Here is a 27,922-nt window from a genome sequence, read left to right on the forward strand (position 1 = left end):
CATGTCATCAGACAAACCATTTTTGGTTCAGTTTGAAGGCATGGCCAAAATGAAGAGTACTGCGATATAAAAGGAAACAAAAACATCATAGACATAGGAACACTATGCATGCTGAACAATTATATGGGTCTGACATATGGAGTTAGTAGTTTCCCTAAAACAACAACTTTCTGAATATTATTGTCTCGACATTATGCCCACAAAAGGAAAGAGAAAACTTATGTAAACAAAATATTACAGTGGACAAACAAAGAGTTTTTCAGAAAAAGGAACACTTCCCAGGAAACTTACAGTCCTTGAAGAAAGGATAACCTTCCTACAAATACACCATCCAATGCAGGTACATACAGTTTTCATTGTGAACAAATGATGCAACATACAGATTCAGGCCAATGCGACAAAATGTCCAGTGAGAAGTTCATTGAAACTTTGAAAGGCAATCATTTTTTATCAACAAGTTAGTACAAGTTTGCTACAATGTGCTTCCAATGTCAGGATACTTCAACACCTAAAATCAAAGTTGCTACAGTCTACTAAATGATTTTTAACCAAACTATACAATTAGTGGTCCAGCCATAAATATTATTATTTTTTGCATCATGAAGAGTCGTATATGAAGTACCTTTGGAATTCTGCATAGAGAAACAACATGTACTGTACAATCAAACTTGATTCTTCTTGGGATAAGCCAATGTTCAAGCTCCAAGGCTTACAGATATGTTTTAGTTAAAGCCGCAACATCTTTTGAATGGCACACATAAAAATCGATAATTCCATTGTGCAGTCATCAAGTCTAGTAAGTTCTCTTTTTTGCCATTAACTTCGTGAACTTGAGGCGTCCGATTTCTGCTTGTCGATGTTAGCTTGCCTCAATGTGTATGCTACAACAAAACATTAGGTGAAAATCTATCCATCTACAAATGTTCAGCATTTCCATTGGAAGAATTGTACAAAGCAAAACAAAATGAAACCCAATAAGCCAAACTCGTGCACAAGATTCAACCTCTATTTCAGGTAGCTAGTAGCTACCAATTGAATATTTGTACGCATCAGTGAGAGTTCCTTAAATACCAGATCGAGCAATATCAATTTCTATGTGCAGTTGCAAGACATTAATCCTGTAGTATTAAATACCTGGTCCAGAGGCATGTGGCGACCTGGATTGGGAGCGGCAAGATGTAGCAAAGAGCGAGCTGGATGGGGAGTCCCAGACTCCTAGTGGTGCTTGCTGTAAGGTGAGACGGGCGGCGAGCCAAGTGGCCGGCCACAAGCTTGGCAGCAGACCCGGACGGAGACCTCGTCCGGCTCAGCGGCGGCCCAAGCGTCGCCCTCCTCGTGCGGTGTAGCGGCGAACTGTTGCCCAATACGGCAATACGGCGACCCAGCGTCCTGCGCCGAGGAAGAGGAAGAAAGGGACAGGGAGGAGACGTGAGAGTGCAGCGTCGACCAGACTAAGGGAGCACCCTCGCTGGAATCAACCGCACAGGGCGGCGGCCGGGCATGGCACGTATCCCTCTTCGCCGGTGAGACACGGGGAGGGGGAGGCATGCGAGAGCTGCCTGCCGCGTGAGTTTCGTTCGAGGGAGGGGCGGTGGCGGCGGGCGCGTGGGGGTCGTGCGAGAGAGGAGGCAGGAGCGGTTTGTTTTTCTTTTTTTTAAGGGCGAGTGGAGGTGGGAAGCGGGGAGACCGGCGTTTGTTTAGCGTTAAACACGGGATGATTTTGAGCCCTATGATCTGCTGCATTAATGGATAGGATGAATTGGTTCTCCGTCCTCTCGTGCTTTTATAGTGGTAGTAGATAGTAGACTAGAACAATGTCCGCCCCCCTCAAAAAAAAAACTAGAACAATGTCCATGCGTTGCAACGGGATATAAATATTCTACTACGTTAGATTGTGATTTACCTCTCAATAATAATACGATTGTGTAAATAAATATTCATCAATTTTTGATCGCGAATTATCTTATATTGTGATTAGAAGTTTGGTAAGTAAATTAAAGTGGAATTGATTCAGAAAGTAAGTAAATTAAGGTGATTGATTATTATATACTAGTAGAGTGCCCGTACGTTGCCACGGGCTCTTGACAAAGTTTACAAGAGTTACATGTTAAATTTCACATGCATAAACAATATAACACGAACACAATTGCTGAACAATTGAAGTCCATTTTGCAATGAAAATTGATAACAAAAAAAAGACTAACGACATGTCCACGTAACAAACTGAGCGATGTTTCATCTAAACATCTATTACAAAATTATCAATATCTAGATGATGCATTTAAGAAATTTTTTAACAATATCAGAAAAGTTGTCTTTAGCTTCATTCCCACGGTGTTTGTCACTCATACATCCAAGCGGCGCCCAATAGACTCCGTAAAATCTAACCATGCAACCAGCTCAGGCTCCCCAAAATTTGGGCCACCCGCGATGGCCAAAATGTTATAACAGGCCGTACTTGTATGAAGTATAGAAAACAATGATTCAGCTAAGTAATGTAACATATCTACTTTGACACGCTTAAGAAATTCATGTATAACTTAGATATGTTGTCTTTGGCGTAATTCACATGGTATTTAAGCAAGTGTACAAAGATTGTAACTATCCCACATGAGCAATATATGTCGTTAGCATGAGGCTATTATGTGCAATATGTAAGAATATGCATTATAAAATACTCACCGTGCAAAATGGATGAAGCAATTAGGTAGATGAATACACTATCGCTGATCATTATCTTTGATGTTATTACAAAGAAATAATACAAGTAATGATTTTCAAGTATTCAACTGTCCTGGCTCGTTGAAATACCAACCAATGATTTACCTGTCGAAGTTAATATCTTTAGAATACCAACCAGTGATTTACGTGACCATATAAATGTAGCTTCAAGGGCGCAGGCATAATCTATCACGCGTGAGTCAAATTAGTTACAACCAATAAAAATGAAATGATCATAACCACAGTGAAATTAAGTACCTCGTGGGATGACCTTTAAAAAAATATTACAATGCTTTAGTTTGGGCTTCAGCAGGAAACTGGAATATAGCAAACATACACAGGCTCCCCAATCTGTTATATAAAACAGTTCAAAGAAATCTGTTATATAAAAAATATTCTAAAAAAATATTCGGAAGTTCTCATAGGAAGATGTGCACACCACCATCTTTGTGTGCGGTGGCTGTGTAAACAAAATGTGGCAATTGTTTCTTAAAAAGGCGATAACGTTTTCTCGAAATAATTTGATATACAATGAAAAAATTGCAGTTATCCTAAACAATATGGTGCCCTTTTCTTTCTAAAAGAAAGATACTCTTCAAAGTAGTACATTAGCTATGTAGGAAAAAGTGGCGATTGTTTCAAACAATTGGGTAAGTTCTCCTAACATTTGATCATTATATAAACAACACAAGTAAACTGATGATATTTTTTAGGGCAATACACCAACATGGTGTTTTATATTTCAGGCTCAAATATGGATGCATCGTTTTCCAAAACATCAACAAGAAATCCGGAGGCTCCGATTGCCAAACAATGGATCGATCGCACCCCGCCTTGCTAGCTAAAACGTCCGCCACCGTTTTGGCCTCTCTATGACAATGATTAAAAGTAATAGAAGAAAATTTTCAACTAAGGAAGGAACATTCTTCATAGATGGCCGCTGCTGGTCCTAGCAAATTACCCTCATTGACCATTACGTCAATCAACTCCATACAATCAGCTTCAAGAATTACTTTATGGCAGCCAACGATACCCGCCAAAATCAGGCCATCCTTCAGAGCTCGAACTGATGATATGATAATACGTACATGCCCTAAAAAGTTATTTATGTGGTGATGGATGCTTATAGGACTGACTGGCATAAATAAGCAAATTGATGGCCTACTACCGATAACATGATGATGCTAATTGGCAGTCACGTACTGTACATAGGAGAGCAAAGAGAGGCAAGCCTCACAACAATCTAGCAAAGCATAGTCGTAGTAGACTGCAGCGAGGGGTGCAAAATGAACATCAGAATGCACAGCATGCGGAAGAGATTTTTTTTCTTTGTTTGACGACGGCTTGTGTGTTTGCGTGCAATGCACCAGATGGTTCGGATACGGCGCTGCTGCACAGTATGTTAAAAAAGTTTCTAGAAAAAGAAAAGGCAAACTCACGCAGACTCCTGTCACTGCCTCACTCTCTTCCTCTCTCATCTCGCCGAACGCTCTCTCGGCGCCGTCACCCGGCGGTTCGATCCCTCCGCCGCCGTACGACCTCTCGCGCCACTGCTAGGCGCCGAGCCCACGCGCTCGCAGATCCGCGATCCTCGGCAGTCAGATTCGACTTGGATGGACGGAAGAGCTCGCTGTCTGGATCTAGGTGGCACTACCTCCCTTAGAGCTGGTCGTGGGAGAAGCTGTCACGCATCTTGCGGCCTGCCGCCGCCGCAGGTTAGCTGCTCCCGCCGGCCGCATGCCCCACTCCCCGGCCGCCGCGCTCCGCTGTGGCGCTGCTGACTCTCCTGCTCGTCGCGTGGTGGTCTCATCTCCCCGGTCGCCCTTCTCATTTGCATCCAGCCACAGCTCTGCCTCCTTCCTCATGCCGCTCGAGTTGTTCCAGTGAGGCTACAGAGCAGTCTACAACTGGTGAGTTTCCATATTCTGACATGGTGGATTCCTGATTACTGTTTGGTTGTCTATTTCTTCGTTTTTTGTGGTGTTCGTTCAGGTTGTATATAATCTGTGTTCTTAAATTCGGTTGATGTTGAATGGATCTGAATGAATGAATGGGGGAATTACCTGATGAAAATTCAGGCTACATGAGTGTCTATGCATTTTTATTCAGAGTTCAGGCAACATCAGTTACTTAGTAATTGATTCAGACAATTGGTCCACACTCAAAAGCTATCCTCGTGCTTGTTCAGACGTTCAAGCGGTCCAGTGTGTAGTACCAAATCAACTGAGTGATACATAGTGAACTATTAATAAATGTTGTTCGACAAGAAAACTGAAAACAATATACTCCTACATGATATTTGATTTCTGTTGGTTTCATGAATTCTTGCTGATAGCTATAACTACTAATTTCTCTTAGGGTAATAATTATTAATTTTTGGATATACATGAACTAATGAATACAACCTCTAATATATTTGTACTGTTTGATTTGCTTCGTAATTTGTCTCTTAGAGAACAGAAAATAGCAGTAGTGAAGGCCCTAGAGCAACCACCTGTAAACAAAAATTAAAAAGAAGGGTAATTGGTACTAAAACAAAAACGTTCCATGTAATGTGAATCTGGAGCTTACATAGCTTGAGAGTTTAGAACTTTAGAAGTAGAGTGGAGTTTGGAAGTTAACTGAAGTCGAGGGTGGGGTGGAGCTCTCTGAAACACACCCTAAGCCTAAAATGTAGTGATCTACTATATGATTACAATTGCCTCACTCCAGAGTTACACAGTGGTACGTAGATACCAGAGGCATCTCATACCTAGCTTTTCTAGTATATAAAAGCATATCAGTACCCTTTTCACATTAAAACTGGAGCACTGAGATCTTACGTTATTTGAAACTGGCTATCAGGCTTCAGGGCCTCATATATTCTCACGACGCTTTCTGAAGTGTAACTCTGTAAGTTACTAAGTTGAAATCTGTTCTGTCAGCACTATTTTATCATGTATGATATTTTTTCTTTCTTTCCAAGAAATTGTCTCTTTCCTTGTTTTGGAACTGATATTTTATATGGTTGCTTGACAGTATGAGCCAGAGCTATTTACTGGTCTGATTTCTCCTGGGTATACTCTGCTTTCGGGTGTCTGATCTGATGATAAGAATATTGTGTCAACGGTCAACCTGGTCTGTAAATTGGAACTAGAAGCAATAGCTCTCCAGGCACGCAATGTAGAGTATAACCCCAAGGTAAAATCATTATCCTAATGCATTCTTCATGATGTTTGCTTTTTCTCTTATTGGGCTTGTGATGCTATAGTTCCAAAAACATCCAAATTTTATCACTTTGCTAGCATCCTTTGTGAATCCTGGTGTGTAGACGGTGGATAGCCTGGTAAAAGAGTAGAGACTTTGTACATGGGTTCTTTTGTGTACCCTTCTGAATTTGTGCTCATTCGCTGAGAAAATAGAGAACAATAGCTTACTAAATAGTTTTGATCCAATGGTGAGTTGAGACTCTCTACCTGACCACCTTTTCGGCTTTAGCATGAGGTAAGGTTATTCGAACATGTAAACGGTCAACTAATAAGCTGAAGGGTTATACCACACAAAAGTTATTATACGTGGACGCTTTACGACAATCAAACAATGTGTCAGGACCCCGATTCCAAGCCACATCGATCTAGCCGGTAACACCTCATATCACTTTGCGGCCTCACGCACGGTATCCCACAGGTGTCGCCTTACCATGGCCCGGGACCGTTTGCGCCTTTTGGCTCATGTATATGATAGTGTCGCTAGCATCCATATGACAGAGAACCCGATCCGACATGGCTAGTCGTGAACCCAAAGCGGCACAGACCTATGGAGACAGGCATACATGAATTACATCGAGCATGTCGGTCATCAGCGAGTGATTCCGGGCTGTAGCACTGGGCTAACAGGACTCCGGGGAAACCGGGCTGTAGTAGGCTAGGCAGGACTCTGGAAGTCACCGCGTGACATTTCCCCGAAGGGACAGACATAGGAACGAAGTGAAACACATGCCGGCCAGTCAAGTGTCCTGAACAGTAGTGCTGGGCTAGCGGGGCTCCGGTGAACCGGGCTGTAGCGGACTACTATGGCTCGAGGAACACTAGACTACATTTCCCCATAAGAAAGGATGCCAAGGATAAAAAACTAGATTGTCGGATCCCACTCATACCAAGCATTTCAATCATACACACAATATGCCCGATATGAGTACATACAACATGGCATCACAACAAAACTCTACAACTCAAGTACTTTATCTAAAGGCTCCAGAGAGCCATACATAACATGTTCATACAGATAGGGGTCACATGACCCGACACTCAAGTCATACAATCATACAAGCACATGCGGAAGCAACTAGTCTGAGTATAGACACTAGAAAGAAAGAAGGCTTCTCAAAGCCTGTCTATCTATATAGGGCCCTCCATGGCCAGGATCACCACCTGGGTGGCTAGTCACTCGTCGACGTCAAGGTCTACGTAGAACCCATCGGAGGGGGCGGTGTTGTCGTCTGAAAACAGTAATTAAGCAATCACGAGTACAAAGGTACTCAGCAAGTCTTACATCAGAACCTAATATACATGCTCATTCTCAAGAGGGTGGTGGGGTTATTGCAGCAAGCCAGCTTTGACTCTTGGCTAAGCTATCCTACGGAACTTCACTAGTAAAATAGTTTTTCGCACACGAGTCCACTACTCACCAACACAATACTCCACCGTGGATCCTCCCTCGTCATCCTACGAGAGGGCCATCCTCGGTACTCACACTTATCTCGAGTCTTTTAGTAGTATCCATTAACTTGTTTATGAACTGTATAGGAAACCAAGTAGTCCTTTACCGTGGACGCGGCTATTCGAATAGTTTTATACCCTACAGGGGTGTACTTCTTCATACACGCTTTCACCACTTACCGCCGTTTACACGACATGTACTCGGCAACCTTCAAGCGGAAGCCCAGCGAGGGTGTCGGCCACGGCCTACCTAAACACTTAAGTCTCTAGTCCAGGTTTATCGCCTATCCAGGTTCCATCCGCAGGGAGTCCGGCCGAGGTTTCCACATACGGCCCCGAACGATGTGAACAGGGTTTCCGAGACACCAAACGGGTGACTCGGTACACCGTGCCACGGTGTATCTACCGCAACATAGCCCACCCCTAGGGTCAGCGCTACGCACGGCCGCCAACACATAACCTACAAACACCAGAAACTATTTGCAACTCCTGGACAGAGTACTAGGGTGATTAAGAAGCCGAGAGGGTCCATTGGTTTCGGGCCCAATGTATGGTAGTAACTGCATCTTAAATCACACATACAGATCTCAGTTTTTATGGACGGTCTCAATGAAACAACCCACCATGTACTCCTACATGGCCTCTCATCGATACCTTTATCAAAACATGTTTAACACATCCCTCACGTTACCGACATAAGCATTTCACTCTAGCCCATCACCCAGATGAACCAGACCTGACACAACTCTAAGCATAGCAGGCATAGCAAGGTAGGAATCACATACATGGCTTAATCAACTCCTACACATGCTAGTGGGTTTCATCTAGTTACTGTGGCAGTGACAGGTCATGCAGAGGATAAGGGTTCAACTACCGTAGCACACAGCAGTTTGAAACGCGTTGTCTTAATGCAGTAAACAAGAGCAGAAGCGAGAACATGGGTTTGTATCGGAATGATCAATGGGTTGCTTGCCTGATGGAGTGGTAGTGGGATACTGCCCTTCAATTGGATACTCGTGAATATCCTTGGAGACAGAACCTACCACGAAGAACACATCGGAACACAATCAACACATGACGATATGCAACAATATGATGCATGCTATGACATGGCAATATGAATGTGTCTTGGCCTAATGCAAGATAAAACAGAAGGGGATGAACTCATTTGAATCAAAGATTCAAATATTAGCTCATTAAACATGGCCTTATTAATGCATTACCTTATTCTGCTTAAACAACAAGGTAAACTTGTTTTGTCATGCATGAAACCATTACAGATGGATAGATTGAATTTTTCTGATCATTTTTCATATATAAATCTTTGCATTTGGAGCTATGGTTGATTTTCTATGAATTTTTGAAGTTTGAACTATTTTCTGAAATTTCCTGTATAAAAATAATTCCAGTAATTTAATTACTGCGTCAGCATTACGTCAGGGTGACGTCAGTGGTCAACGGGGACGTCCAGGTCAACCTGACCAGTGGGTCCCGCGTGTCAGTAGTTAATTAAACTAATTATTTTTAGTTAAACTAATTTGATTTAGTTAGCAGGGGGGCCCACTTGTCATTGACTCAGGGAAGTCAACCTGGGGTCAAACCCCTGGTCAGCGGGGCTAATCCCGCCGGCGTTAAGCCGCCGGCGAGGCCGAGACGGCGGAGAGCTTCGGATTTGGTCCTCCGGTGACCAAATCGCCGGTGGAGACGTGCTACGCGTAGCTAGGGAGCTGCCGCATCCAGTGGTGCAAGTGGTTGGACACGGGGACGCCGGCGAGCTCGACAGCGGCAGCCGGAGTTCGGACGGGGTTGGTTTCGACGCTACGGTGCACGGGAGAAAGAGCTGGTGGTGGCTACGGGCTCCTGGTGCTGCGCTGAGCACAACGATGAGCTTGGCTTTGAGCCACTGTGGCTCTGGCCACGACGGCGCCATGGCCGGCGGCGGGGAGCGTTCGGGTGCGGTGGAAGTGGCGACTACAGAGGCCAAACGAGCACGGGAGCTAGGGGAGAGGAAGAGGAGCTCACAGCGGGGTCGGAGAGGGGGTCAGCGAGCTCGGGGAGGTCCTGGCGGCGGCGAATCGACCGGAGACGACTCGGGTGCCCGAGGTTGAAGACGAGGGCGAAGACGACGTTCAGCGGCGTTTGGAGTCGCGTGGGTTAGCGGAGAGGTCCAGGGTGACGAGGCGGAGCTATTGGGCATGTCGGAGGGGCGAGGGGGTGGCTCTGGTGACGTCTACGGCGAACGGCGACGAGGAACGCGCTCGACCATCGCGGGAGAGGGTGAGGGAGACGAGGGGGAGAGTGAGGGAGGATGAGAGGGGGGCGTGGGGGTCGGCGTGGCATCCCTGGACGTCTCCAGGGCGTCGGCAGAAGCAGGAGGTGGCCGGCGTGTGGCCGGTGCGCGGCGAGCACGCGCCCCTGCCTTCTGGCGCGAGGTAGGGGGTGACTGGCGCTGGCCAGTCGGCTGGGCCGAGCCAGGTCGGCTGGGCCAGCACAGGTAAGGCCCAGGTGGTTTCCCTCTTTCTCTTTTTTATTTTTTTCTATTTAACTGCAACTGTTGGGCTTTATTAAAAATACTAAAATGTTTCCAAAAATCCTGAAAATAATTGTGGGCTTTGTTTAGAAAATTTTCAACCGCAAACATTTATTTCCAGAATTATTTGAGTATTTAAATTATTTTATAGCATTTAAATGCCCAAACTCAAATACTTATGATTTAATTCAATGACCTTCTGTTGACCTAGAAAATTGTGCACCAATTTTGCCAGAGGTTCTAATCTAAGACAAAGGGAGTGAACTTTTTAGAAGGGCATTTCAGGTTCATTGAAAATAATTTTAGTAAACCCTAGTTGTTTCCAGGGGGGTGTTGGGGGTTCTGTCTTCCCCATTTTAAATTTAGGAGGAAATTAAACATGATGCACACTCTAATGCTTGAACTAAACTAGGGTGTGACAACTCACCCCCACTCAAAAGAATCTCGTCCTGAGATTTAGGATCCTCCGGGAAGAAGGTGGGGTACTCGAGTCGAAGACGATCCTCCCTTTCTCAAGTGGTTTCTTTCTCGGAATGGTGTGACCATTGAACCTTGAGAAACTTGATATTACGACGTCGAGTGGTACGCTCGGCTTGATCAAGGATACGAACGGGATATTCCCGATAGGAGAGGTTATCTTGTAGATCAAGCGTTTCGTGGTCCACTCCACGGATAGGATCCGCGAAGCAACGCCTGAGTTGTGAAACGTGGAAGACATCGTGAACTCTGGAAAGATGCGGAAGTAGTTTCAATTGGTAGGCAACTTCTCGTTTGGCAAGAATGCGAAAGGGTCCAATATAACGAGGAGCCAATTTGCCTTTGATACCGAAACAATGGGTTCCCTTTAACGGAGTAACCCGAAGGTAAGCCTTCTCGTCGACTTTATAAGTCATAGGCTTATGTTTACGATCATATTGACTCTTTTGACGAGATTGGGCTGTTTTCAATTTTTCACGAATAATGCGAACCTTCTCTTCTGCTTCTTGAATCATATCCGGGCCAAAGAGTTGTCTTTCTCCGGTTTCTGACCAGTTAAGAGGCGTTCGACATTTTCGTCCATAGAGAACTTCGAAAGGAGCCTTGCCCAAGCTGGCTTGATAACTATTGTTATAAGCAAACTCCGCGAATGGAAGGCAATTCTCCCAACTCATTCCGAACGAGATGACAGAAGCTCGGAGCATATCTTCCAGAATTTGATTGACTCGCTCTACTTGACCACTTGATTGAGGATGGAAGGCGGTACTAAAAGAGAGACGAGTTCCCATAGCATTTTGGAAACTTTCCCAAAATCGAGAGGTGAAGAGACTCCCACGGTCTGAGTTAATTTCCAATAGAACACCATGAAGAGACACTATTCGGGAGATGTATAAATCGGCTAGCTGGCTAGCGGTGATACTCTCACAAACAGGTAGAAAGTGGGCTACTTTGGAAAGTCGGTCGATCACGACGAAGATGGCATTATTCCCTCTCTTGGTCCTGGGAAACCCAGTGATGAAATCCATACTGATTTTATCCCATTTCCATTCAGGAATAGCCAAAGGTTGAAGGGTGCCAGCAGGCCGTTGATGCTCTGCTTTAACATGACGGCAAACGTCGCAATTAGCAATGTATTGAGCGATTTCTCTCTTCATCCTAGTCCACCAAAACCTCTGGCGTAGGTCTTGATACATTTTGGTACTACCGGGATGAATGGTGAGAGGGGATTCATGAGCTTCCTTAAGGATCAGCCGCCTCAGGTTTCATGCCTTTGGAACCACTAGAAGATTTCCAAAGTATACGATACCTTGATCATCAATGGAGAAACAATTCGCGACTCCTTTCTTAATGTTTCTTGTAATACGGGAGATTCCCGGATCTACCTTCTGTGTCTTGATGATCTGATCTGTAAGGGTAGGTTTCGCCACCAGGGTGGATAGGAATCCTCAAGGAACAATGTGAAGATTAAGCTTACGAAATTCCTCATGGAGAAGTGGTTGACTTTGTTATAATATCAGGTTGTTATAATAGGACTTACGGCTTAGCGTATCAGCCATGACATTGGCTTTGCCCGGGGTGTAAGTTATTCCTAAGTCGTAATCCGAAATCAACTCGACCCAACGTCTTTGCCTGAGATTCAAATCTGGTTGGGTGAAGATATATTTCAAACTTTGGTGATCGGTGAAGATCTCGCAACGATTACCGAGAAGGTAATGTCGCCAGGTTTTAAGTGCATGGACTACAGCTGCAAGCTCTAGATCATGTGTGGGATAATTTTCCTCATGTGGGTGTAATTGCCGTGAAGCATAGGCAATTACCTGACGATCCTGCATGAGTATGCAACCTAGTCCTTGTCGCGAGGCGTCGTAATAGATAATAAAGTCCTTGGATAAATTTGGCGGTACCAGTACGGGAGCAGATGTCAGGCGTCTTCTCAGTTCCTGAAAGCTGAACTCGCACTGTGGAGTCCACTGGAACTTTTTATCTTTCTTGAGGAGTTCAGTTAGAGGTTTAGCAACCTTGGAGAAATTCTCGACGAAGCGGCGGCAATAGCTCGCTAAGCCAAGGAAGCTCCGAACTTGCTTGACCGTCTCAGGTGGAGTCCAATCAAGGACGGCTTGAACTCGCTCGGGATTGACAGCAATACCCTTGCCAGAGATTACATGGCCTAGATAGGCCACTTCTGGCAACCAAAATTCACACTTGGAGAATTTGGCGTAAAGGCGATGCTCTCGAAGTTTCATCAATACCAGCCTTAAATGTTCGGCATGTTCCTTTTCATTCTTGGAGTAGATGAGTATGTCATCGAGGTATACTACGACGAATTTATCCAAGTACTCCATGAAGACCGAGTTCATTAACCGAGAGAAGGTAGCTGGGGCATTGGTTAAACCGAAGGACATAACGGTGTACTCGTATTGGCCATAACGAGTAACAAAGGCCGTTTTGGGAATGTCCCCGTTTCTGATTTTGATTTGATGGTAGCCCAACCTCAAATCCATCTTGGAAAAGACTGAGGATCCAGCGAGCTGATCATAAAGATCGTTGATCCTGGGAAGTGGGTATTTGTTCTTGATGGTGACCAAATTGACAGGTCGGTAATCCACAACCATTCGATCCGTTCCATCCTTCTTCTTGACGAAGAGGATGGGGCAAGCCCAAGGAGAGGAACTAGGACGGATGAAACCCTTTTTCAAGGACTCATCGAGTTGGTTCTTAAGCTCGGCTAATTTTAAGGGTGCCATCTTGTAGGGTCTTCTAGAAATTGAAACGGTTCCTGGAACAAGGTCTATCACAAACTCGACATCCCTGTCAGGTGGTACACCTGGCAGTTCTTCTGGAAAGACATCCGGAAAGTCTCGGACTACCGGAACATCCTCAAGGTCTAGAAGGGGGTTGGCATTTAGGGAGTAAAGCTGGCACTTGGCCACTCGAGTTAAGACATTGACTGTCTTGCCCGATGGGTGAGTAAGTTGAAAGGTTCTAGTGGCACAATCAATCTTAGCATAATGAGCTGACATCCAGTCCATACCCAAGATGATGTTTATGTCCGAGGACTTGAGAGCTATTAAGGATGCAAGAAAGACAAGTCTATCGACAAGAATTTCGTTCCCATGGCTTACTCTAGAAGTTTGCCATTTGGAACCTGGAGTTTGAATTACCATGGAAGTGGGCATGTCACAGAATGTCGTGTTATGCAATCGAGCATAGTTCTCGGATATGAATGAATGAGATGCTCCAGTATCGAAAAGAACATATGCCGGATGGCAGTTAACAAGGAGCGTACCAAGGACGACGTTAGAATCCTCATGAGCCTCCTTGGCTGAAACATAGTTGACATGGCCACGGGCAATGGTGGACGGCTTGGCGTAGAATGTCTTTCCCGCGGGCTTACCACGGCCAACGGACTTTCCAGTCTGATTGGGGTTGTTCTGGGGACACTCTCGACTATAGTGACCCGGCTCTCCACACTTAAAGCATGTCACCACATTGGGGCATGGAGCAGCATTAGCAGTGGGGCCACCATAGGGTTTGGGCGGTGCAAATTGCTGGTTGGGACGAGGCGCCTCAAAGGATGGCCTCGGGATGCACCTGGGTGGCAGTGCCGTGCTTGGGATCCACACCCGGCGCTTCTGAGCTCCAGAGCCGGATGAAGAGCCAAAATCACGGGAGTGCTTGCGTGAAGCGTCATAATCAGTCTGGCCTATCTCAGCACTGATGGCTTTATTGACCAACTTCTAAAAGGAGGTGCACTCGTGCAGACGAAGATCGCGGCTAAGCTCAGGGCTAAGTCCCTTGCGGAACCTTGCCTGCTTCTTAGCGTCAGTAGACACCTCTTCAGGGGCATAACGTGCCAGATTCCTAAATTCACGACTATAAGCATCCACAGTCAGTCTTCTTTGGGTGAAGTTGCAGAACTCCTCCCTCTTGCGATCCATGAGACCTTCCGGAATGTGATGCTCACGGAAAGCCTCACTGAATTCAGCCCAAGTAGTGATTTGGCCGATCGGGCGCATAGCTTCGAAGTTTTCCCACCAAAGGATAGCAGGGCCTTCGAGGTGATAGGCAGCATAAGTAACCTTGTCGGCTTCGGCTACGTTGGCAGAACGTAGCTTGTGGGTGATGCTGTGAAGCCAGTCATCCGCATCGAGGGGCTCGACGGAATGGTTAAACTTTGGTGGGTACAACTTGATAAAGTCATTGATTGACACCAAGTCATTTAGCTGATGGCGTGTAGTGTTCTACTCAATCCGCTCTAGCAGGCGGTTAGTCTCACGCTTGTTTCTTTCCGCCTCCAGCATCACTTCGGCCAGAGAAGGCGGGTGAGGCAGATTTTCACCCCTAGCTGCACTGGCTTCCCCCTGCTCCGGGGCAGCAGGGTTGCTGCGGGTGTTGACCATCCTAGGAGAAAACAAGACAACGGTTTAGACAATGATGGCTCAAACTTAGCAAGAAAGTGCAGAATGTAATGGATAACACGGAATGCAGAGATGTTCATCCGTATGTCATGGTAATATAAAATTGTCATATATATACCAACGGTCATACACATCATACATAGTTTAGTACAAGCCCAGGCTACAGTACAACTATGATGAAAGACGTTACATCTCATCGGAGGCATTCCAAGCTCCTATACATTATTTGTCTACACCTCCGGAATTGATTACACACAAAGTCATATTTCACAAGTCACGCAGGACAGTGGAGATACAACTACTACAATACTAGTGATACTACTACTAACTCAGACAGCTCCGTAGTAGTCCTCATAGAAGTCACCTCCATAGTCTGGAAGTTCAACGTGATCATCCGAGAACAGACGGTCCTGAGGAGCCTGTGGACCATAGGGACTAGGATGAGGTCTTGGACCAACAAACGGTGGCCTGCGGGGACCACGGGGTGGGGTGATGCCTCCCACATCACGCTAATCCACCATGTCTGGAAGAGCAGATCTCACAGGATACAGATCCCTTGTATCCATACATCCAGCTTGCACCGCAGGTGCAAACCGAGTCAATGTGGCCCAATGATCAGCACGGGTATTGAAAAGCTCCAGCCTCAAGGCCCGATTCTCTCGGTCCTTATCTTCGAGCATCTCAGCAGTGGTACGAGTTAATGAGTCCTCCTGAGTGGAGTCAGCATAGATAGCCTGAAGATACCCTTGCGCTCCCGGAAGTGAAGCTGGCATGTAACGGAAGTCGGTGTTCCGAAGCAGACCAGTCGGGACTCGCATGATGGTCATCATGGAATAGGCAGCATCCTGCACAGCCATCTCAACAGTAACCCCGAGTCCATAGGAACAGTGAAGGGGCTCGGTAGATCCAGGATAAGAGGGAAATATCCTGACGGTGCAGAAATATTGGCTTTGATTAAAGTCGCGAACTGCTCTTCGACAGTATATTCGGGATACCAGCGGTAACCCGTCTCGATCATTACCCGGACTAACATAGCAGTATGACCGGGCACGTCGAGGCACCGGGTCAGGCAAACCACTTGGTTTTGAACATGGTTGGCCATCTGAAAGCACAACCACAAAGCAAAGACATTAGAATTTCTAGGGAAAATTGGACAGCAAAGCAGCTGTAAATGCTCAGAAAAAGATTTGAGACATCCACAATAGTCTGCAATACCACTCAACAACATCATATCAAGGTTCTGATCCAATTAGCAACATACTAAAAAAATAGTAGAAACTAAACTGGGACTTGTAACAACAATCCTATAAGCTACTACGGATTAGTAACACGTGAACCTGATAGAAGAAGAGAGCCTAGTCCTTAACCCACGTTGAATGAGAAGAGAATGACTCAGATCAGAGGGCATAAGGTAAAGGAGTAAAAGAGCCTTACGTTCCCTCCCACAATCAATTTCCCTACATTTAACTAAAGCATTTGTAGACTCGACATCGACCAGTTTGGCTCAACGAACCTACAGGCAGTCCGGCTCTGATACCAACGCTGTCAGGCCCCGATTCCAAGCCACATCGATCTAGGCGGTAACACCTCATATCACTTTGCGGCCTCACGCATGGTATCCCACGGGTGTCGCCTTACCATGGCCCGGGACCGTTTGCGCCTTTTGGCTCATGTATATGATAGTGTCGCTAGCATCCATATGACAGAGAACCCGGGCCGACATGGCTAGTCATGAAACCAAAGCGGCACAGACCTATGGAGACAAGCATACATGAATCACATCGAGCATGTCGGTCATCAGCGAGTGATTCCGGGCTGTAGCACTGGGCTAACAGGACTCCGGGGAAACCGGGCTGTAGCAGGCTAGGCAGGACTCCGGAAGTCACCGCGTGACATTTCCCCGAAGGGACAGACATAGGAACGAAGTGAAACACATGCCGGCCAGTCAAGTGTCCTGAACAGTAGTGCTGGGCTAGCAGGACTCCAGTGAACCGGGCTGTAGCGGACTACTATGGCTCGAGGAGCACTAGACTACATTTCCCCCATAAGAAAGGCTGCCAAAGATAAACAACTAGATTGTCGGATCCCACTCATACCAAGCATTTCAATCATACACACAATATGCCCGATATGAGTACATACAACATGGCATCACAGCAAAACTCTACAACTCAAGTACTTTATCTAAAGGCTCCAGAGAGCCATACATAACATGTTCATACAGATAGGGGTCACATGACCCGACACTCAAGTCATACAATCATACAAGCACATGCGGAAGCAACTAGTCTGAGTACAGACGCTAGAAAGAAAGAAGGCTTCTCGAAGCCTGTCTATCTACATAGGGCCCTCCATGGCCAGGATCACCACCTGGGTGGCTAGTCACTCGTCGACGTCAAGGTCTACGTAGAACCAATCGGAGGGGGCAGTGTTGTCGTCTGAAAACAGTAATTAAGCAATCATGAGTACAAAGGTACTCAGCAAGTCTTACATCAGAACCTAATATACATGCTCATTCTCAAGAGGGTGGTGGGGTTATTGCAGCAAGCCAGCTTTGACTCTTGGCTAAGCTATCCTACGGAACTTCACTAGTAAAATAGTTTTCGCACATGAGTCCACTACTCACCAACACAATACTCCACCATGGATCCTCCCTCGTCATCCTACGAGAGGGCCATCCTCGGTACTCACACTTATCTTGAGTCTTTTAGTAGTATCCATTAACTTGTCTATGAACTGTATAGGAAACCAAGTAGTCCTTTACTGCGGACGTGGCTATTCGAATAGTTTTATACCCTGCAGGGGTGTACTTCTTCATACACGCTTTCACGACTTACCGCCGTTTACACGACATGTACTCGGCAACCTTCAAGCGGAAGCCCAGCGAGGGTGTCGGCCACGGCCTATCTAAACACTTAAGTCTCTAGTCCAGGTTTATCGCCTATCCAGGTTCCATCCGCAGGGAGTCCGACCGAGGTTTCCACATACGGCCCCGAACGATGTGAACAGGGTTCCCGAGACACCAAACGGGTGACTCGGTACACCGTGCCACGGTGTATCTACCGCAACATAGCCCACCCCTAGGGTCAGCGCTACGCACGACCGCCAACACATAACCTACAAACACCAGAAACTATTTGCAACTCCTAGACAGAGTACTAGGGTGATTAAGAAGCCGAGAGGGTCCATTGGTTTCGGGCCCAATGTACGGTAGTAACTGCATCTTAAATCACACATACAGATCTCAGTTCTTATGGACGGTCCCAATGAAACAACCCACCATGTACTCCTACATGGCCTCTCATCGATACCTTTACCAAAACATGTTCAACACATCCCTCACGTTACCGACATAAGCATTTCACTCTAGCCCATCACCCAGATGCACCAGACCTGACACAACTCTAAGCATAGCAGGCATAGCAAGGTAGGAATCACATACATGGCTCAATCAACTCCTACACATGCTAGTGGGTTTCATCTAGTTACTGTGGCAATGACAGGTCATGCAGAGGATAAGGGTTCAACTACCGTAGCACACAGCAGTTTGAAACGCGTTGTCTTAATGCAGTAAACAAGAGCAGAAGCGAGAACATGTGTTTGTATCGGAATGATCAATGGGTTGCTTGCCTGATGGAGTGGTAGTGGGATACTGCCCCTTCAGTTGGATACTCGTGAATATCCTTGGAGACAGAACCTACCACGAAGAACACATCGGAACACAATCAACACATGACGATATGCAACAATATGATGCATGCTATGACATGGCAATATGAATGTGTCTTGGCCTAATGCAAGATAAAACAGAAGGGGATGAACTCATTTGAATCAAAGATTCAAATATTAGCTCATTAAACATGGCCTTATTAGTGCATTACCTTATTCTGCTTAAACAGCAAGGTAAACTTGTTTTGTCATGCATGAAACCATTAAAGATGGATAGATTGAATTTTTCTGATCATTTTTCATATATAAATCTTCGCATTTGGAGCTATGGTTGATTTTCTATGAATTTTTGAAGTTTGAACTATTTTCTGGAATTTCCTGTATAAGAATAATTCCAGTAATTTAATTACTGCGTCAGCATTACGTCAGGGTGACGTCAGTGGTCAATGGGGACATCCAGGTCAACCTGACCAGTGGGTCCCGCATGTCAGTAGTTAATTAAATTAATTATTTTTAGTTAAACTAATTTGATTTAGTTAGCAGGGGGCCCACTTGTCATTGACTCAGGGAAGTCAACCTGGGGTCAAACCCCTGGTCAGCGGGGCTAATCCCGCCGGCGTTGAGTCGCAGGCGAGGCCGAGACGGCAGAGAGCTTCAGATTTGGTCCTCCGGTGACCAAATCGTCGGTGGAGACGTGCTACGCGTAGCTGGGGAGCTGCCGCATCCAGTGGTGCAAGTGGTTGGACACGGGGACGCCGGAAACGACGCCGGCGAGCTCGACAGCGGCGGCCAGAGTTCGGACGGGGTTGGTTTCGACGCTACGGTGCACGGGAGAAAGAGCTGGTGGTGGCTACGGGCTCCTGGTGCTGCGCTGAGCACAACGGTGAGCTTGGCTTTGAGTCACTGTGGCTCTGGCCATGACGGCGCCATGGCCGGCGGCGGGGAGCGTTCGGGTGCGGTGGAAGTGGCGACTACAGAGGCCAAACGAGCACGGGAGCTAGGGGGAGAGGAAGAGGAGCTCACAGCGGGGTCGGAGAGGGGGTCAGCGAGCTCGGGGAGGTCCTGGCGGCGGCGAATCGACCGGAGACGGCTCGGGTGCCCGAGGTTGAAGACGAGGGCGGAGACGGCGTTCGGCGGTGTTTGGAGTCGCGTGGGTCAGCGGAGAGGTCCAGGGCGACGAGGCGGAGCTATTGGGCATGTCGGAGGGGCGAGGGGGTGGCTCTGGTGACGTCTACGGCGAACGGCGGCGAGGAACGCGCTCGGCCATCGCGGGAGAGGGTGAGGGAGACGAGGGGGAAAGTGAGGGAGGATGAGAGGGGGACGTGGGGGTTGGCGTGGCATCCCTGGACGTCTCCAGGGCGTCGGCAGAAGCAGGAGGTGGCCGGCGCGTGGCCGGCGCGCGGCGAGCACGCGCCCTTGCCTTCTGGTGCGAGGTAGGGGGTGACTGGCGCTGGCCAGTCGGCTGGGCCGAGCCAGGTGGGCTGGGCCAACACAGGTAAGGCAACACAGGTAAGGCCCAGGTAGTTTCCCTCTCTCTCTTTTTTTGATTTCTTTTTCTTTTTTTATTTAACTGCAACTGTTGGGCTTTATTAAAAATACTAAAATGTTTCTAAAAATCCTGAAAATAATTGTGGGCTCTGTTTAGAAAATTTTGAACAGCAAACATTTATTTCCAGAATTATTTGAGCATTTAAATTATTCTATAGCATTTAATGCCCAAACTTAAATACTTATGATTTAATTCAATGACCTTCTGTTGACCTAGAAAATTGTGCACCAATTTTGCCAGAGGTTCTAACCCAAGGCAAAGGGAGTGAACTTTTTAGAAGGGCATTTCAGGTTCATTGAAAATAATTTTAGTAAACCCTAGTTGTTTCGGGGAGGGGGGTGTTGGGGGTTCTGTCTTCCCCATTTCAAATTTTGGAGAAAATTAAACATGATGCACACTCTAATGCTTGAACTAAACTAGGGTGTGACACAATGAACTTAGGGAATCTACAACTAAAGCATGCTTGACATCCATCTTAACAAATTTTAGACATGTAAGCACAAAAAAAAGCATACAAGACTACTGATTAGTCCTTGCATACTGGTATGTTGTACACTCTAGGGGATCCCCTAAAGGGACATATTTTGAATGTAAGTTTTAGAAAATAAAATGGAGGCAATTATTATTGGTTAACCCTACACCTACCTATGGAACGAATGTGCTGTATTATATGTCTCTGTACAAGCATGGTTAGTTATCAAGTGCACATAAAAATTCTGACTTGGATGAAAACATGCAGCTAAGAAAAAGAAAAGGAACAAGTTATGACTTAGGAACAATAGATCGCAGAAAAGACCAATGCATTCTCAAATTATTTGCTCCTTCTGAGCTAAAAACTCCCTGCGGAGCAAATGGTCGAGCTGGCCGTAGGAAGGAACACATTAAAACATGTCAAGAAAAGTGCATTGGTAAAAACAAAACAAAAAGAAAATATAGGAACAACCAGGACGGGGTTAATGGTTTGGGAGCTGAGAGAGTTGATGGGAGGGACAACCGGAGAAGCAAACCTAGCAGAAATTCGCATATGCTTTTCCAAGATGATGTGCTGCTCGGTGGATGATCATCATCATGCATCCACAGTAAAGGTCCTCGATTCTTATATGCATTCAATTTCTGCAAGTTCAAAAGGTAGTTCTATATAATCACTAAACAGAGGCACTAACGTGATACTGAATTTATAGAATAAGTGCAGACCCTTTGTTGAGTCCTCTGCAATCTCAATACTCTGGATCCAACTAAATGTTCTTGTCTTGCCCTGCAAATATATACATGATTCAGTCTATTTTCAGAAATTAGGATTTCTATTTTCTATGCGATCCACATAGAACATGAGGAATCACCTAAGCTTAGCTACTGTATCAGACCCAGAACATTCACTAATGCAGTTAAATATATGTACAAATATAAAGAACATGAACTTACAACTTCATGGCTCATTATATGGACAAAAAGACCCATGTCAAGAGATCTAGAGAGAGAGGAACTAAAGGTAAACCATGAACCACGTCTAGCTCCTTGCTCTTGCTACGATTCGTGTTCGACCCACTCCTTGCGTGCACCAACGACCTCATCCATGAGACAAGGGGGGAAAGAGGGGGGGGGGAGGAAGATAGAGACAAACCTGAACCGCCTCAACCTTCTTGCTCCTACTGCTCCAACCAGCAAGTCTCCCTCCACGGCCGACCCCGCCCACATTCGCCACTGCACCAACTCCGCTGCTTTCCCCATCAAGGCAGAGCTCCCGTGCGCGTCTTGTTCGGAGGGGCTCTCCGAGGCCTCGAGGTCCTCATCAAGATCTCGTCCTCCGAGTACTTCACCCCATACTTTTCGCCTACTGTTCTGTACACCTGAATTAACATTTAGAACACAAGCCATATTAATCAAACCACCATATGCATACCCAATTAACAGAGGAAAGGGAGATCTTTATCAGTAATTCGTTATGCATGAAGAAACAAATCCACACAACCCAGAAATGAATAGCAGAAACAAATCTGCCCAGGTTCTCACAACCCGAATCTACGAACATACACGAACGGAACGGGCTATGGGAGCACGGATCAGGTCGATCCAAATGCCACGCATTGTCTCAGCATGTGCACCGCATAGAAAACATGCAAGCCTCCGTCAACCATGGGAACGACCAGCAGAATTGAGTGGAACAAACAGAGGAACATGAATTGGAGTTGCGGTATATGGGGGAAGGGCGTAGGCCGACCTGGGCCATGGACTCGGTGGGGGCGAGGATGGTGCCGGCAGCGTCGACGAGGATGGCCTTGTGCGTGATGTCGCCGTAGATGGCCCGCCGGTAGTCGTAGTACTCCCGCGCGCCCATCGGCTCCCACCTCGCACCGCCCGCCCCGACGACCGCCTCCGGGGCCTCCGCCGCGGCCGCCGACGCGCTGGAGCCGGGCCGCCACCGCCACGCTGGCCAACCGCAGGGGTGGGTGTGCTGCGTAGGGGTCGACAGGTGTGGCGGCGTGGCTGTTTGAGGGACCATCTCAAATAGTGTCAAACATGTATTTTCTTAGTCTTGCTGATCTTGGTTAATTTGTAATAGCTAGACCCATCATGTTTGAGGGACCATCCCAAGGGTTTGACTCCGAAGAGCGTTGCAACATGCCATGTAGCTTGGAAAACATACTGACAAGGGTTAAAATGCAAACAAAAACGTAGTTGTCAGTTTACAAGAGCAAGTACTCGGAGTACTTGAAGTATAATCCAATTAAAGTGTATTGAAACTAAGAAGAACATGCACATGACATCCACACACCTGATCAATCTTCATGTCAAGCCAATAATCGGTAAACAAACACAAGGCCAACAGAGAAAATCTGAACCAATGCTCCTGCTCCTCGTCCTTCCCGACACAATATCTACTGCTGGTTCAAGAAGTTACTCCTTTAGAATGAGGACCTATTTTTTTTAAACTGAGTTTTTCACAAGCAGAAAAAGAAAAAAACTAACATGTAAGATAAGAATAAAATCTACATCTTGGGAAATTAAGTATACACACAACAGAACTATATTTCTGTGACAACAGTAGTAACTTTGTTGGGAGCTTGAATACAAATATTCATGTTGCTTGTTCCTCAAGCAAATAACAGAAAATGGTTAGAAAAGTTAGGATATGTTCTATTTTCATGTGACATTTAAAGATATGATCATTAAAAATACATTGTTATGACCTAATCCTGTATGTACTAAAACATTATTTCGGAATATGCTCTATATGAAGCCACACATTATTTCGGAATCTCAGATTACAAATAACACGGTACGCTGTGTGACATGTACATTGCCAGAAACATTGCGATAGTGGAAAGCAAATAACAGTGATAAAGGTAAAAATAATAATTAAACATGATGCAGATCTTCATGAAGCCAATCATTATTTCTGATTCTAGTATTACACATAACACAGTACGATGTGTTGTTGGAAATATGCCTTAAAGGCAATAATAAAAGCATTATTATTATATTTCCTTGTTCATGATAATTGTCTTTATTCATGCTATAATTGTGTTATCTGGAAATCGTAATACATGTGTGAATAACAGACACCAACATGTCCCTAGTAAGCCTCTAGTTGACTAGTTCGTTGATCGACAGATAGTCATGGTTTCCTGACTATGGACATTGGATGTCATTGATAACGAGATCACATCATTAGGAGAATGATGTGATGGACAAGACCCAATCCTAAACATAGCATAAAGATCGTATAGTTCGTTTGCTAGAGTTTTTCCAATGTCAAGTATCTTTTCCTTAGACCATGAGATCGTGTAACTCCCGGATACCGTAGGAGTGCTTTGGGTATACCAAACGTCACAACGTAACTGGGTGACTATAAAGGTAGACTACGGGTATCTCCGAAAGTGTCTGTTGGGTTGACACGGATCAAGACTGGGATTTGTCACTCCGTATGACGGAGAGGTATCACTGGGCCCACTCGGTAATGCATCATCATTATGAGCTCAAAGTGACCAAGTGTCTGGTCACGGGATCATGCATTACGATACGAGTAAAGTGACTTGCCGGTAACGAGATTGAACGAGGTATTGGGATACCGACGATCGAATCTCGGGCAAGTAACATATCGATTGACAAAGGGAATTGCATACGGAGTTGCTTGAATCCTCGACATCGTGGTTCATCCGATGAGATCATCGTGGAGCATGTGGGAGCCAACATGGGTATCCAGATCCCGCTGTTGGTTATTGACCGGAGAGTCGTCTCGGTCATGTCTGCATGTCTCCCGAACCCGTAGGGTCTACACACTTAAGGTTTGGTGACGCTAGGGTTGTAGGGATATGTATATGCAGTAACCCGAATGTTGTTCGGAGTCCCGGATGAGATCCCGGACGTCACGAGGAGTTCCAGAATGGTCCGGAGGTAAAGAATTATATATAGGAAGTGCTATTTCGGCCATCGGGACAAGTTTCGGGGTTATCGGTATTGTACCGGGACCACCGGAAGGGTCCCGGGGGGTCCACCGGGTGGGGCCACCTGCCCCGGGGGGCCACATGGGCTGTAGGGGGTGCGCCTTGGCCTACATGGGCCAAGGGCACCAGCCCCAATAGGCCCATGAGCCTAGGGTTCACAAAAGGGAAGAGTCCCACTGGTGGAAGGCACCTCCTAGGTGCCTTGGGGGGGAGGGAAACCTCCCTTGGCCGCCGCACCCCCTAGGAGATTGGATCTCCTAGGGCCGGCGCCCCCCTGGCCCTCCTATATATAGTGGGGGAAGGAGGGCTTTTCATCCATGCCTTTGGTTGCCTCCTTCTCCCTCTCCAACAACCTCTCCTCCTCCATAGTGCTTGGCGAAGCCCTGACGGAGTACTGCAGCTTCACCATCACCACGCCGTCGTGCTGTTGCTGGAGCCATCTTCCTCAACCCCTCCTTTCCCCTTGCTGGATCAAGAAGGAGACGTTATGCTAACCGTACGTGTGTTGAACGCGGAGGTGCCGTCCGTTCGGCGCTAGGATCTCCGGTGATTTGGATCACGTCGTGTTCGACTACATCATCCCCGTTCTTTGAACGCTTCCGCTCGCGATCTACAAAGGTATGTAGATGTATCCGATCACTCGTTGCTAGATGAACTCATAGATGGATCTTGGTGAAACCGTAGGAAATTTTTTGTTTTCTGCTACGTTCCCCACAGTGGCATCATGAGCTAGGTCTATGTGTAGTTCTTCTTGCGCGAGTAGAACACAATTTGTTGTGGGCGTAGATGTTGTCAACTTTCTTGCCGCTACTAGTCTTATCTTGCTTCAACGGTATTGTGGGATGAAGCGACCCGGACCAACCTTACACGTACGCTTACGTGAGACCGGTTCCACCGACTAACATGCACTAGTTGCATAAGGTGGCTGGCGGGTGTCTGTCTCTCCCGTTTTAGTTGGAGCGGATTCGATGAAAAGGGTCCTTATGAAGGGTAAATAGAAGTTGACAAAACACGTTGTGGCTTTCACGTAGGTAAGAAAACGTTCTTGCTAGAACCCTAATTCAGCCACGTAAAACTTGCAACAACAATTAGAGGACGTCTAACTTGTTTTTGCAGCAAGTGCTTTGTGATATGATATGGCCAAAGTTGTGATGAATGATGAATGATATATATGTGATGTATGAGTTGTTCATGCTATTGTAATAGGAATCACGACTTGCATGTCGATGAGTATGACAACCGGCAGGAGCCATAGGAGTTGTCTTTATTTTTTGTATGACCTGCGTGTCATTGAGAAACGCCATGTAAATTACTTTACTTTATTGCTAAACACGTTAGCCATAGTAGTAGAAGTAATAGTTGGCGAGCAACTTCATGGAGACACGATGATGGGGATCATGATGATGGAGATCATGGTGTCAAGCCGGTGACAAGATGATCATGGAGCCCCAAGATGGAGATCAAAGGAGCTATGTGATAATGGCCATATCATGTCACTATTATTATTTGATTGCATTTGATGTTTATCATGTTTTGCATCTTGTTTACTTAGAACAACGGTAGTAAATAAGATGATCCCTCATAATAATTTCAAGAAAGTGTTCCCCCTAACTGTGCACCGTTGCGACAGTTTGTTGTTTCAATGCACCACGTGATGATCGGATGTTTGATTCAAACGTTCACATACAACGGGTGTAAGACAGATTTACACATGCAAACACTTAGGTTGACTTGACGAGTCTAGCATGTGTATAGACATGGCCTCGGAACACAGAAGACCGAAAGGTCGAGCATGAGTCGTATAGAAGATACGATCAACATGAAGATGTTCACCGACGTTGACTAGTTCGTCTCACGTGATGATCGGACACGGCCTAGTTGACTCGGATCATATTATACTTAGATGACTAGCAGAGGGATGTCTATCTAAGTGGGAGTTCATTGAATAATTTGATTAAATGAACTTTATTATCATGAACTTAGTCTAAAAATCTTTGCAATATGTCTTGTAGATCAAATGGCCAACGTAGTCCTCAACTTCAATGCGTTCCTAGAGAAAACCAAGCTGAAAGACGATGGCAGCAACTATACGGACTGGGTCCGGAACCTGAGGATCATCCTCATAGCTGCCAAGAAAGAATATGTCCTACAAGCACCGCTAGGTGACGCACCCGTCCCACAGAACCAAGACGTTATGAACGCTTGACAGACACGTGTCGATGACTACTCCCTCGTTCAGTGTGGCATGCTTTACAGCCTAGAGCCGGGGCTCCAAAAGCGTTTTGAGAGACATGGAGCATATGAGATGTTCGAAGAGCTGAAAATGATTTTTCAAGCTCATGCCCGGGTCGAGAGATATGAAGTCTCCGACAAATTCTTCAGCTGTAAGATGGAGGAAAATAGTTCTGTCAGTGAGCACATACTTACTATGTTTGGGTTACATAACCGCTTGACTCAGCTGGGAGTTAATCTCCCGGATGATGCGGTCATTGACAGAATCCTCCAGTCGCTTCCATCAAGCTACAAGAGCTTTGTGATGAACTTCAATATGCAGGGGATGGAAAAGACCATTCCTGAGGTATTTTCAATGCTGAAATCAGCAGAGGTAGAAGTCAAGAAGGAACATCAAGTGTTGATGGTGAATAAAACCACTAAGTTCAAGAAGGGCAAGGGTAAAAAGAACTTCAAGAAGGACGACAAAGGAGTTGCCGCGTCCGGCAAGCAAGCTGCTGGGAAGAAGTCAAAGAATGGACCCAAGCCCGAGACTGAGTGCTTTTATTGCAAGGGAAGTGGTCACTGGAAGCGGAACTGCCCCAAATACTTAGCGGACAAGAAGGCCGGCAAAACAAAAGGTATATATGATATACATGTAATTGATGTGTACCTTACTAGTACCCGTAGTAGCTCCTGGGTATTTGATACCGGTGCAGTTGCTCACATTTGTAACTCAAAGCAGGGGCTGCGGAATAAGCAGAGACTGGTAAAGGACGAGGTGACGATGCGCGTCGGGAATGGTTCCAAGGTCAATGTGATCGCCGTCGGCACGCTACCTCTACATTTACCTTCGGGATTAGTTTTAAACCTTAATAATTGTTATTTAGTGCCAGCTTTGAGCATGAACATTGTATCGGATCTCGTTTAATTCGAGATGGCTACTCATTTAAATCCGAAAATAATGGTTGTTCTATTTATATGAGAGATATGTTTTATGGTCATGCTCCTATGGTGAATGGTTTATTCTTAATGAATCTCGAGCATAATGCTACACATATTCATAGTGTGAGTATCAAAAGATGTAAAGTTGATAATGATAGTCCCACATACTTGTGGCACTGCCGCCTTGGTCACATAGGTGTCAAACGCATGAAGAAGCTCCATGCAGATGGACTTTTAGAGTCTCTTGATTACGAATCATT

At 46.0% G+C, this 27,922-nt stretch overlaps 1 long non-coding RNA gene across 1 annotated transcript; it reads left to right on the forward strand.

The window, feature by feature from the left end:
• The first annotated feature begins 4,137 nt into the window (after positions 1-4,137).
• LOC125548367 lies at positions 4,138-6,155 on the forward strand. Its single transcript, XR_007301037.1, has 2 exons — positions 4,138-4,631; positions 5,740-6,155. It is a non-coding gene; the product is annotated as an uncharacterized LOC125548367 (long non-coding RNA).
• The last annotated feature ends 21,767 nt before the right edge of the window (positions 6,156-27,922 follow it).

Source organism: Triticum urartu, chromosome 3, assembly GCF_003073215.2.
Source record: "Triticum urartu cultivar G1812 chromosome 3, Tu2.1, whole genome shotgun sequence".
Classification (NCBI taxonomy): domain Eukaryota; kingdom Viridiplantae; phylum Streptophyta; class Magnoliopsida; order Poales; family Poaceae; genus Triticum; species Triticum urartu.